At 37.4% G+C, this 13,357-nt stretch overlaps 1 pseudogene; it reads left to right on the forward strand.

Annotated features, from left to right (window-relative positions):
- Window positions 1–726: 726 nt before the first annotated feature.
- On the forward strand, window positions 727–1,998 carry LOC119064198 (eukaryotic translation initiation factor 3 subunit E-like; annotated as a pseudogene).
- Window positions 1,999–13,357: the final 11,359 nt, after the last annotated feature.

Below are 13,357 nucleotides of genomic sequence, written 5' to 3' on the forward strand. Positions count from 1 at the left end.
CCAGAACAATCTTAAGAAGAACTAAAATTTGATTTGATTTGAACTAAGAAAATATTTAAACCTGATCATATTGGCAATGCCTCTTTTAAAAAAAAAAAAACAACATTTATTTTTAGAGGGGAAGGCAGGGAGAAAGGGAGAAAAACATTGATCACTCCCTGTCATACTCCCAGACTGGGACCAAACCCACAACCCAGGCATGTGCCCTGACCATGAATTGAACCACAGACCCTTTGCTCCGCGGGATGATGCCCAACAGAGCAACCCCAGTTAGGACAATACCTCTTATTTCCCTTCCATTTTTTTAAGAATCAGTTTTAATGAGATATAGTTTACATAATACAAATTTCTATTTTAACTATCAAAACATTTTGATGGGTTTAAGAATTTAATATACCAGTGTAACTACCACCACCACAATCAAGATAAAGAATATTTTTGCCCTGGCTGGTGTGGCTCAGTAGATTAAGTGCCAGTCTGTGTCAGGACACATGCCTGGGTTGTAGGCCAGGTCCCAGGTTGGGGGCCTATGAGAGGCAACTGATAGAGGTATCTCTCACATTGATATTTCTCTCCATCTTTTCACCCTCCTTCCCCTCTCTCTAAAAACAAATAAATAAAATCTTTTTTAAAAAGAAGGTAAAGAACATTTCCATTATCTCCAAAATTCCCTTGTGTCCATCCAGGTCAATATTCTCCAACCCCCCTCTATTTTTCCTTGGCAAGATGACAGTATGTCTTGACTATTCACATTGCACATTTTTGTATTGCCATCTAGTCTTTCCATTGCTTGAGTTTCTCTCCCTAAAGGGATATATAATGAAAGAATTATTACAAGGAAAATTGGAACTTTTTATTGATACCAACATGGTGGACTTTCCTATGGATATATACAAAAACCTTCATTCTGATGATATTCCTCATGCTTCAAGAGAAAAAAGAACCACAGTTGTTGCACAACTGAAACAGCTTCAGGTATAAACAGCCAACTATGAACATGCTTGAAGTGCAGAAACAACAAAGGTAAATGCAATCAACCTGGGATAGTCAGATGCTGTTTGACTACCTGGTGGACAAGCATTGTTTTAGGCAAGCACGTTTAGATACACTCTACAGGTATGCAAAAATCCAACATGAATGTAGGCATTACTCTGGAGCAGCAGAATGTCTTTAGTTCTTTAGAGTGTTGTGGTCCAAGGAATGCGTAGAAATGTATTGAGCTCACTGTGGGGAAAGCTGGCCTCTGAAACTGAACACAGAATTATGATGCAGCGGTGGAAGACCTGAGCCAGTTAAAACATACTCCAGATAATTCTATGAGTGCTCCATTCCTGTCTCTTCAGCAGCAAACTGGCTGATTGCACAATGACATTTAAGATTGCTTCCTTTACCTACCTCAGTACCTTAATGCAGTTTGGATGATGTGTCCACATACTCTTCACTATTGGACTAGAGCAGTCATGACTGACAAAGATGTTAAAAATGCCAGCAGGTGCTAAAAGATCCAGTCAAAGTTGCTCAGTGGGAGTCATACACATACAAATACCCAATTACAGAGTCTGTGGAATGCTTATATGTTAACTTTGATGGGGCTCAGAAGAAGCTGAGGGATTGTGAATCTGCTTGTAAATGGCTTCTTCCTAGAGGCTTGTCCTGAGGATTTCATTGAAAATGCCGTCTCTTCATATTTGAGACTTTCTGTCACATCCACCAGTGTATCGGCATAACTTGTTGGCAGATGAACTGAACACGACTCCAGAAGGAGCTGAAAGGTGGATGGTAAATTTTATTATAAACGCAAGACTGGATGCCAAGATTGGTTCTAAAATAGGTCATGTGGTTATGGGTAGCAGTGCAGTCTCACCCTACCAGTGAGGGATTGAAAAGACCAAAAAAGCCTTTTAGAAGCCAGATGATGGCCACACATATTGAGAAAAAGCAATCAGAATGGTAGGTCAGTCTCCCAAATGGGCAACTCAAGACTCTGGCTTCTACTAGAAAGCTGTGAAGAAAAGATGAAAAACAATACAGGAAAAATGAAATAATAAAACCATTATATAAAGAGTGACATACATTTTAGAAACAACATACTGAGTATAGGTTTTGGAGAATTTGAATAAATTGGTTGTTTCAAAAACAAATTATCTGATCCCAGGCAACCCCTGACTTGTTTTCTGTCACTTATGGATTACGTTTGTCTTTTCTAAGATTTCATAAGAATGTAATCATGCAGTATGTATAAAACTCTTTTTGTAGGCTTCTTTTGCTAAGCATAATGTTTTGAGATTTATCTGTTTTGTTGCACATATCAGTAGTTTATTAGTGTTTATTGCTGAATAGTTTTCCAATGTATTGATATGCCACAGTTTGTTTACATTACCACAAATGTGTGTTGATGAACATTTAGGTTGTTTCTAGTTTTTGTCTATTATAAATAAAGTCATTATACACAACCATGTACAAATCTTTGTGTGGATATGTGTTTAAACTTCTAGGGGTAAGATTGTCAGGTGATATGGTAAGTGTATGTTTAACTTTATAACAAACAACCAAACTTTTACAGAATTTGGTTATCATTTTACATTCTGAGCAGCAAGGTATGAGAGTTGTATTTGCTCTCTATCCTTATCAGTACTTAGTATTGTCATTCTTTTTTCACCATTCTAGTGAGTATGTAGTCCTATTTTGCTATGGTTTTACTTTGAGTTTCCTTGATGACTATTGATTCTGATATATTTTTGTACATGTTTTGGCATGGCTGTCAATCCATCTTATCTTGTAAAGTATTTATTCAAATTGTTTGCCCAATTTACCTGGGTTGTTTGTCTGAGTTGTGACAGTTCTTTGTAACCACCCATAACCACCATATATTCTAGATATAACTCCTTTGTCGGATATGTGCTTTGTGAATATTTTCTGAGAAGGTAGCTTGGCTTGGCTTTTGTTGTTGTTGTTGTTTTGTGTACATATGTGTATTTAGCAGTATCTTTTGAAGGATATAAGGTTTAACTGGGTAAAAGTCTAACTTAGGATCTTTAGCTATTTTCTTTTTTCTGTCCTAAGAAATCTTCTACTACCTCTAGGTAGGTTGGCTTTAAATCTATCATTTTGCTGTTTGTTTTCTATTTATTCCAAATTTTTGTTTTTATTTCTTCTTTTCCTATCATACTCTGGGGTTTTTTAAAGATCTTATTCTATTTTAACTACAGGTTTATGATGTACTTCTCTTTGTTTTAATTATTAATTGGATGCTCAAAGATTTACAGCATCGCCCTTTACCAATCTGCTTTCAAATAATATACAATCACATGTATTCTAGTACAGTTTCTTACAATTTTACATTTGCATGTTTCTGCTCATGTTTTGAGAACACTTTATACATTTTACTTTTGTGAACATATATGTTATGAACACCATCAGACATTGTTCTTTTGCCACACTGGTCAGGACAGTGTTAGGGTTATGTTTAGAATTACATTTAGGTATATTTTTTAAGATTAGCTTAGGATTAGGTTCATGTTATGGTTAAAACTTGTTTTATGATGAAGATAAAATTAAACTTAGGGTTAAAGTTAGAGATAATATTAGACTTTGGTAAGGATTATAGTTAGGGCTAGGGCAAGAATGAGGATTATTAGGTTTTACCTGAAGTTTAGGGTTTGAATTAGGGTTAGTGCTAGATTAATGTGAGGGTAAAAGTGAGGTAAACAATAAGTATTAATATTAAGATTAGGGAGACTGGAAGATGGTTTGTAATGGTTAGCTTTAGGGATAGTGTCAGTGTTAAGATTAGAATTAGGTTACAGGTTTAATTTAGTGTTAAAATTAGGATTAGGTTTATGGTTAGTTTTGGGGTTGAAGTTAGGATGTGGCTACATGTGAATGTTAATGTGCGGTGAGTGTGAGGCAGAGGGTGAGTTTCAGTGTAACTGTGAATGTTAGTGTTAAAATAAGAATATGTTAAGCTTATGGAGAAGGTGATGATGACTGTTAAATCTAGGACTAAGGTTTGATTTAGGTTCTATATAGAATAACATTTACAATTAGGTTACAGTTATGGTTAGGGTGAGGGTGAGGTTGGGGGTTATGATTAAGATAAGGATAAGGTTAGGAATGAGGATGTGTTAAGTTTAGGTTTAGGGTGAGAGTAAAATTTAGAATGTGAATTAGGGTAACAGTTATTTTAGAATTTGAATTAAGATGAGTTTAAGGGTTTGGTGTAATGTAGTGTTAGTGTGAGGCTTAAGGTGAGGGTGAAGTTGACTGTAACATTTTGGTTACTGTTAGGGTGAATGTGAGTATGAGAATTAGGATTAAAGTAATGCTTAGTGGTATGAGTCAAGATAGGTTTAGCATTAAGGTTTTTAAGTGTTCACTTACAAACTAAAACATGCATGTACAATTTATGGCATAACATGTAATCTCTACCTTTCTCAACTTTGGAGAAAATTATAACTAAATCTAATTTAGTATTCAATACAACTTTCATTGTGTAAAACCTGTAGCGAAGTGTTTGAACACTCTTAAAATTAATTCATACCAAATGAGATTTTTACAAAATCTTGTAAGCATGTTATATAAACACTTAATGAAAATTCTACTAATTAAGTAATGAATATGTATGACTTCAGATGTAATAAAGCATATTGTTAAAAAAATTGTTCTTTTGTTTTATTTTATATGTTGCCTTGCTTTGCACAACTACCATTTAACAAAATTAATAAATGGATACAAGAATTATTTTATATGTACCCACATATTGACCTCTCCTGGTGATCTTTGTTTCTTTGTGTAAAGCTAAGTTTCACATCTGATAGCATTCTCCTTTGCCCGAAGAACTTCCTTTAACATTTTAAAGCAAGAACTTTCTTTAACATGTTGGATAGTACAAGTCTTCAAGTGACAAATCTCATTTTTGTTTGTCCAGAAAGTTGCTTTTGTTTTGAGGAATATTTTCACTGGGTATAGAATTCTAGGTTGACTTTCTTTTAGCAAATGCAGAGGCAATTTTTTTCTTTTCTGTATATCTCATGAACAGTCTGCTATAATTTTTATCTATGGTCCTCTGGAATGTGTTTCTCTCTCCTCTGGCTGCTTTTAAGATGTTTATCACTTGTTTTCAGAAGTTTGATATACATGAGTTTATGGTACAAATATGTGTGTTTATTTTGCTTGAAATTCTTTGAGCTTTGTGGTCCATGGTTTATAGTTTTCATTAAATTTGGGAAGATTTTAGCCATTATTTCTTCTGTTACCCACCTACCTTCCTGGGGGTTCACATACATACATATATGTCAAAACACTTAATATTATCCCACATGTCCCCAGAGCTCTGTTCATTTTTTGTGACAGCTTCATTGACATATAATTTACATACCATAGGGTTCAGCCTTTTAAAGTGTGTATAATTTTTACTATGTTTGGAGAGTTGTGAAATCATCACCAAATCTAATTTTAGAACCCTTTTATCATCCCCAAAAGAAACTTTGTACCCATCAATAGTCATCCTTCCTTCCTCTCTCTCTCCTTCAGGCCTAGCAACCACTAATCTGTTTTGTGTCTATGGATTTGCCCATTATAGATATCTCACATAAATCATATTCTACAATATGTGGTCTGTTGTAACTAGTGTCTTTCACTCAACATAATGTTTTTGAGGTTTGTCCATGTTACATAATTTATCAATACTTCATTCCTTTTTGTCACCAAATAATATTCCATTTTGTGGATATACACTATTTTATCCATGCATTAGTTGATAGGCATTTATTTTGTTTCACTTTTTGATTATTATGAGTAATTCTATTATAAGAATTTCTGTAGAGTTTTAGTATAGACATATATTTTCATTTCTCTGGGTGGGTAGATACCTAAAGACTGGTACTGCTGGATCATATAGTAACTCTAACATTTCAAAGGAGTGTCAATACTGTTTTCCAATATGGCTTCACCATTTTGCTGTCTCACCCTCAGTGAATGAGGGTTCCAGTTTCTCCACATCCTTACCATACTTATTATTGTCTATATTTGACTATAGCCATCCAGTGGGTGTGAAATGGCATCTCATGATTTTTACTTGCATTTGTCTGATAACTAATGATGTTCAATATCTTTTCATGTGCTCTTTGAGCATTTATATATTCTTTTTGGAGAAATGTCTATTTATATCTTTTGTCTGCTTTTTAATGTTGGTGTTTATCTTTACATTATTGAGTTGTAAGAATCACATATATCTTCTGAACACAAGTCAATTATCAGATATATAATTTGCAAATATTTTCTTCTATTCTGTGGCTTATTTTTTTATTTCATGGATCCTCCCACATGGAAAGTCTGTCGCATGAGGGGTTCTCCCATTTGGTGGAGTCCTTTCTCAGATGGAGTCTTCCTGCATGGTGAGCTACTATCTCATGGTGGTATCCTCCTATATGATAAAATCCTTTCTCATGATAGAATCCACATGGGAGGTCCTTTCACATGGTGAAGACCTGCCCCATGATGAGGTCTTATCCCATGGTGAATCCTTTCACATGGAGAGGTCCTGTCTCATGGCAGGATCTTCTCACATGGTAAAGACCTATCTCATGGTGGAGTCCTCCCACATGATGAGGTCCTACCTCATGATTAAGTTGACTTTGCCTCTCATGTTTACATCTTTATTTCTGCTTCAGTAGAAACAGTCTCATTTATAGTCTTCCCTCCCTCCAACTACCCAAACAACCTTAGCTATTTCCCTCCCATTCACACCCCAATGCAGACCCTTATTTCAGAGAGTTTCATTAACTCACCATTAAAACCCAGGCCTATCCCTGATCTCCACCCCTGATTGTCAGAAGCCACTGGATAACTATTTAGAAGAGCTTGGAATGAGGTCTTTTGATAGCAATTAGTGTCTGCTGGCCACATATTAGCCCTGAGAATTTGTGGAACCATCTACTTAAAGCATTTATTTCCTTAACTTCTTTCTTTTCTTCTTTCCCACAAAACAAGCTTTGACCAAATCCAAAGACATAGTTTGATTTCTCTAATTTTCCTGCATAATACTCATACTAGTTCCTAACTCTTACTACTATCCACGGTTAGGGATCTGACACCCTAAAGCTGTACAATCCAATATGGTAGCCACTAACCACATGTGACTGTTGGTACTTATAATGTGTGATTAGTCGAATTGAGATACGCTATCAGTAATTAAAATGCACACAATTTCAAAATTGTATAAAATAATTAATACTTTTTTAAAAGATTTTATTTATTTATCTTTAGAGGGGAAGGGAAGGAGAGAGGGAGAGAAACATCAATGTATGGTTGCCTCTTGTGTGTCCCCTGCTGGGAACTGGTCTGCAACCCAGGTATGTGCCCTGACTGGGAATCAAACTGCGATTGTCTGGTTTGCAGGCCTGCGCTCAATCCACTGAGCTACAACAGCCAGGGCTAAAATAATTAATACTTTTTAATCTTAATGACATATTGAAATGATAATGTTTTAGATATATAGATTTAAGTAAAATATAAAAATTAATATCACCTGTTCATTTTTACTTTTCTTAAAAAATGTGGCCCTGTGCCCTGGCTGGTGCGGCTCAGTGGGTTGGAGCATCATCTCAATACACCAAAAGGTGTGGATTGATCTTCATTAGGGGTATGTATGGGATCAATGTTTCTCTCTCATGCCAATGTCTGTCTGTCTGTCTGTCTGTCTGTCTCTCTCCCCAACCCTTCCTCTCTTGCTAAAAGAAATGAAAATGTCCTTAGGTGAAGATTAAAAAAATGTGGCTATGAGAAAATTAAAAATTTCATATGTGGTTCATACTATACATTTCTATTGGACAGCACTGCCCTAGAACTTGTCTTGTGCTACATACACTATGAATTCATCCATGGCCTGAAACTTTGCTACAGCCAGATTACTTACTCAAAGACTTACCTGCCATCTGGACTCCTCTCAGTGCTATGTCCCTGGAATAGCCAACCCAGGCCACATCTGTTGAATTCAAGCTGAACAGTCTCAGGCTAATTCATCATATCTCCTGTGGCGGACCCTGTCCAGCAGAGTCCACCTGTTGTGGCTGACGGCGGGAATGAATGCACAGGCAACAACAATCCTGGTGAGGGCAATCCAGTCACAAGGTGCCATTTTATAACTGTCAGAAATTACTTGAAATAGCCCATTAGTATAAGGAGACTGAAGCCCATTTTCTTCAATATTCTTTTTTAAATCCTTATAAATAGAAAAGGGAAGGGGCTCATGGACATTCCTTTGACCCTTGACTATAATGGAAAAAGCCAAAGGAGCATCTAAATCACCGTCTTCAGCTGCTTGCTGAAAGCATTGCCTCATAATCCAAACAAGGTATTCATATGAATTTTTGGCTTTCTTGATGGTGACTGATCTTGTGGGGAGGAATGCTCCCATAATTGAGATAAGGAGTGGCTACAATCAGACAAGTTCTCTGGCAGAGCTGTTGGCAGAACTCTCATAGGTAGACTGTTCTGCATCATATACAACTTCCTCATCTGAACTGAACTCCTCTGTAACTAACTCCTTTTTTTTAGTTCATATAAGCGTGAGAGAAGTCTTGACTAGTCCCCAAGTTACTAAGTTCTGAACTCCGATAGGAAATCCACTATCCTGTAAAACTTTAATTTGTTACCTGCTTTTTCCCAAACCCTAATATCTAAGATTCCCTTATCAGGAAAAGCAGGGTAATATTCTTTTATAGTTTGTAAAAGCTGTATAAGATGTTGTTGTTTTCCTTCACATCCCGATCCTTGGAGGAGTTGCTGCAACACCCGCAGATAGACTTCTTGCTCTTTAGACAAATTAGAGCCCATTCTTGTTAAAAGGTTTCTTTTTTTTTTTTACTTTTGATTTCTGCTACTTCAAATTCCACAGCCTGTACTAAACCCTAGCTAATTAGCAATTAGGGAGTATAGTGAGTGTGGCAGATCAGAAATGTACTGTTGGTGAAAACCATCAGGGAGGTCTGCCTGGTATCCAGGGTACCCTAAACCTGTTTGTGGGTTTCAGGTTTTCCCATGCATCTAAGACTGCAAGGGGGGGCTCGAAGCACCAGGTAACCAACCTTCATATCGTGCTCTCTGACAGACCAAGAGTTAAATTACTGTGATTGGAATTCCCTGTGAGGCCCCTGCACATCTCGGGGATTGACCCCAGACACCTCCCCAAGGCCCCTACTCCTGTAAGAACACTTGAGATCACAAGCCAAAAGGGAGGAAATGCCGCTTATCTTCAATGTCTGAGACACTTATAAACAACTCTGTTAATTAACTCTGAGTTCTCAAAGCAATCTTCAGAGTTTGGTTGAAACTGAAACACTGATTTACTGTCTGCTTTTCTGTTAACAGTCAGGCAGAGGGAAAAGGGAGAATCAAAAGGGCTGCAAAAAAGCAGCTTTTAAGGAAAGAAAGGTTTTTTGAAAAAACAAAATATACAAGCCTTTAAGAAGGATCATCAAGAAAAGAAGAGAGGACCCAAATAAACACAATCAGACATGAAAGAGGACATATCAACTAACACCACAGAAATACAAAGCATTGTAAAAAATTACTATGGCCCTGGCTGGCATAGCTCAGTGAATTGAGTATGGGCCTGAAATTCAGAGTATCACGATTCAATTCCCAGTCAGGGCACATGCCTGGTGTGCAGGCCAGTTCCCAGCAGGGGACACATGAGAGGCAACCATACATTCACATTTCTCTCCCTATTTCCTTCCCTTCCCCTCTAAAGATAAATAAATAAAATCTTAAAAAAATAAATTAATATTAAGAACTGTATGCCAAGAAATTTAAAAACTAGGTGAAATGGACAAATTTCTAGAAAAATATAATCTTCCAAAACTAAATGAAGAAGAAGCAGAAAACCTGAACAGACCAATAACAGCAAATGAAATTGAAGCAGTAATAAAAAAAAACTCCTGTCACACAAAAGCCCTGGACCAGATGGTTTCACAGAAGAATTCTAAGGAAAGCATTTAAGGCAGAGCTAACCCCTATTCTTCACAGACTATTCCAAAAAATCGAAAATGATGGAAGACTCTCAAACTCTTTTTATGAATCCAGCATCATCCTAATCCCAAAACTAGATAAAGACACAACAAAGAAAGAAAACTTCAGGCCAATATTGCTGATGAACGTAGATGCTAAAATCCTCATCAAAACACTGGCAAAATACATTACAAAGATAATGTGCCATTACCAATTGAGATTCATCCCAGGGATACAAGGATAGTTCAACATTCAATAATCAGTAAATGTAATACATCACATAAACAAAAGCAAAGATAAAGACCACATGATCATATCAATACATTCTGGAAAAGCATTTCATAAGGTACAGCACCCATTTATGATAAAAACACTCAACAAAGTGGGAATAGACGGAGCATTGTTCAATATAATAAAGGCCATATATGAGAGACCTACAGCAAACATCATACTCAATGGGCAAAAACTTAAATCTTTTCCACTAAGATCAGGAACAAGACAAGGTTGTCCACTTTCACCACTTCTCTTCAATATAGTATTGGAAGTTTTACCCACAGCGATCAGACAAGAAAAGGAAATAAAACAAATCTAAATCAGAAAGGAGGAAACAAAATTGTCACTGTTTGCAGATGAAATGACAGTATACATATAAACTCTGCAAAAAAAAAAAACCCCTGCTGAACATAATAAATGAATTTGGCAAAACAGCAGGATACAAAATCAATATCTGCAAATCAAAGGCATTTCTGTATACCAACAATGAAACAGCAAAAACAGAAATCAAGAAAAAATCCCATTTAATATATCGGAAAGAAAAATAAAATAACTAGGAATAAACCTAATCAAGGAGGTAAAAGACCTGTATGCCGAAAACTACACAACACTAAAGAAGAAAATCAAAGAAGACCAAAGAAATGGAAACATATACTGTGTTCATGGATCAGAAGAATTAATATCATCAAAATGTCCATATTGCCCAAAGCAATTTACAGATTCAATGAAATACCTATTAAACTACCAACGTCATATTTCACAGACATAGAACAAACACGGCAAAAATTTATATGGAACCAGGAGAGGGAAGGAAGATGGCAATGGAGTAGGACAGAGCAGATTCTAGCTCCCGAACACGTGAGTGAAAATCCTGGCAGAACTACTGAGGAACAGCGCAATCAACTAACGCATCCATAGCATTTATGAAATTGGGAGAGCCGCGATTGTGACAGACACTGAGGGACTGGTCAGTGGCAGGTCAGTGGAGTCTTAGGGAGTTGAGTGGAGACAGGAGCAGCAGTGGCAGACTGGCACCCGTGGCAAGGCGGCCCTAGTGCTGCCACTGCGGCTGGTCGGGGTTCAGAGGCATTGGTCTGGGACCAGCGCCAGAGGCGTCATCCATTGGAGCCTGGGCACCCAGCAGCTTCGGTAGGTGATCTGCGCCAGTAATCAGCTCCTTCACTCCCCATCTAAGCAACACCAGGCAGAGGCCTGTCTGCTTGAGTTTGCACAGAGGGTAACATGGACAAAGGGCCGTGTTCAACTGCGGACTCTGTGGTCACCAGACTGGGAGAATTGAGAGGCGCATTGTTATCACTGATCTGGCAGGGGATTGGGCTGGGCTGAGAGGCAGGCTGTCTAAAGAGGTTTTTATTTTTGGAAAGTGGACTGAGGTGCTCTCCTGGGACAGCTTGGCTTGCTTCCCACCCAGCCTGGCAGCAATCCAGAGAAGGGGCGGAAGTATTTGAATCCCCCTACAGGTCTGGGAAGGACCGTGCCAAAGACCATGGGACCCAGGCAGCCTGGGGGGTGTATGGGTGCCCGCGTCCCAGTCTGATAGCCTGGATGGTGCACGCCAGCAACCCAGCCCACAGAGAGGTCATGCTGCAACCAGAAAAACTGGTTTGGACAGTTTAAAACCAACAAGGGAAGTTTTTTTGTTTTGTTTTCTTTGTTGGTTGGTTTGTTTTTAGTAATAATATATATTTTATTTTATTATTGCTTTATCTTTCAATACTTTGATCCTCTCCTTTCTTTTTTTCCTGTTTTAGTCCTTCTTCTAGAACTTATCACTTTTCCTCCCTTCTCCTACCTTTTTTTTGTTTTGTTTTCTTTTGTCTGTTTGTTTCTTTGTTTTCTTTTACTCACAAGAGACACAAACAACTGGGAATTGCGAAAAGACCAGAGTGGGACTCAAAGAGGGGGCATCTCAAAAATAGAGACAGAGAGACAAAGTTCATTTTGCTATAGCAGAGAAGCCACAAGTTTCTGTATACTTGTATTATTTTTTCATTATTCTCACTTCTTTTATATTCTAATAGTACCTTTGTATTCTTCCTCTTTCTGTATAGGATTCTTAGTCTTGGCTGGTTATATTGTATTATTTGACAGGTATCCTCTGTTCTTTCCTCCACAATGTATTATTAATTTTCTATACCTCATGCCTCTTGTTTTCCTTTAGCACACTACCCGAAGCTCTACACCCCATATTCAGACAGATCTCATAGAGCCGGTTATATGATTGTTGCTCTAATATTATTGTAAATAATAGCTGTTCTATACAACTATAAATACTTCACAACGAATCTCCCAGATCTTAACCCACTTTATAGGTTCCTGAATTCTATTACTGGAGTAATTAACTCTATTTGCTCACACACTACACCTATTTACTATTCTTTATTCTCAACTTACCACAAAATCTGACCGTCTGCAACCTGATTGCTTTTTAGTTCAAACTCACAAACCCTCACTCCCCAACAAGAGACTTATTGTTTGTCCATCCTTTCGTAAAAGTGGCAAGTTGGTTTGAAGATTACGGTTAACACTATATATAGCCTAAAGATCTTCTATATCTTCTCTACCGACTGTGACTGTAAATATCATAAAATACTATTCTGCTGTCATAAACCACTTTGCCTCCCCATCCACTGATCACACACACACACGAAAAAAGGAGTAGGTAAAATAGAGAACATCAAGATACCTGCAGGAGACAAAACCACTGAATTTCACAGGTATTCTACCACAGAGGTTCACACCATAAACCCAGGGAGTCAGAACAGATCAATTTTAAAAGCTGAGGCTAACAAGAAGAGTCTCACAAACAATGGGAAGACAAAGAAACAATCCCCAAATGAAAGAAAAGGAGGAAGCCTCAGAAAGAATGTTAGGTGAAATAGAGGCAAGTCAACTATCAGATATTGAATTCAAAGCACTGGTTATCAGGAAGTTCAAAGAGCTCACAGTGAGCTACCAGAAACTACGGAGAGCTACAATGAACTCACTGCAAACTATATCAACATGAAAAAGGAAATAGAAACTATCACCAAGGGCCAAGAGGAAATGAAGAATA

Source organism: Artibeus jamaicensis, unplaced genomic scaffold (genome assembly GCF_021234435.1).
Source record: "Artibeus jamaicensis isolate MK-2021 breed Jamaican fruit bat unplaced genomic scaffold, CSHL_Jam_final contig_659, whole genome shotgun sequence".
Lineage (NCBI taxonomy): Eukaryota > Metazoa > Chordata > Mammalia > Chiroptera > Phyllostomidae > Artibeus > Artibeus jamaicensis.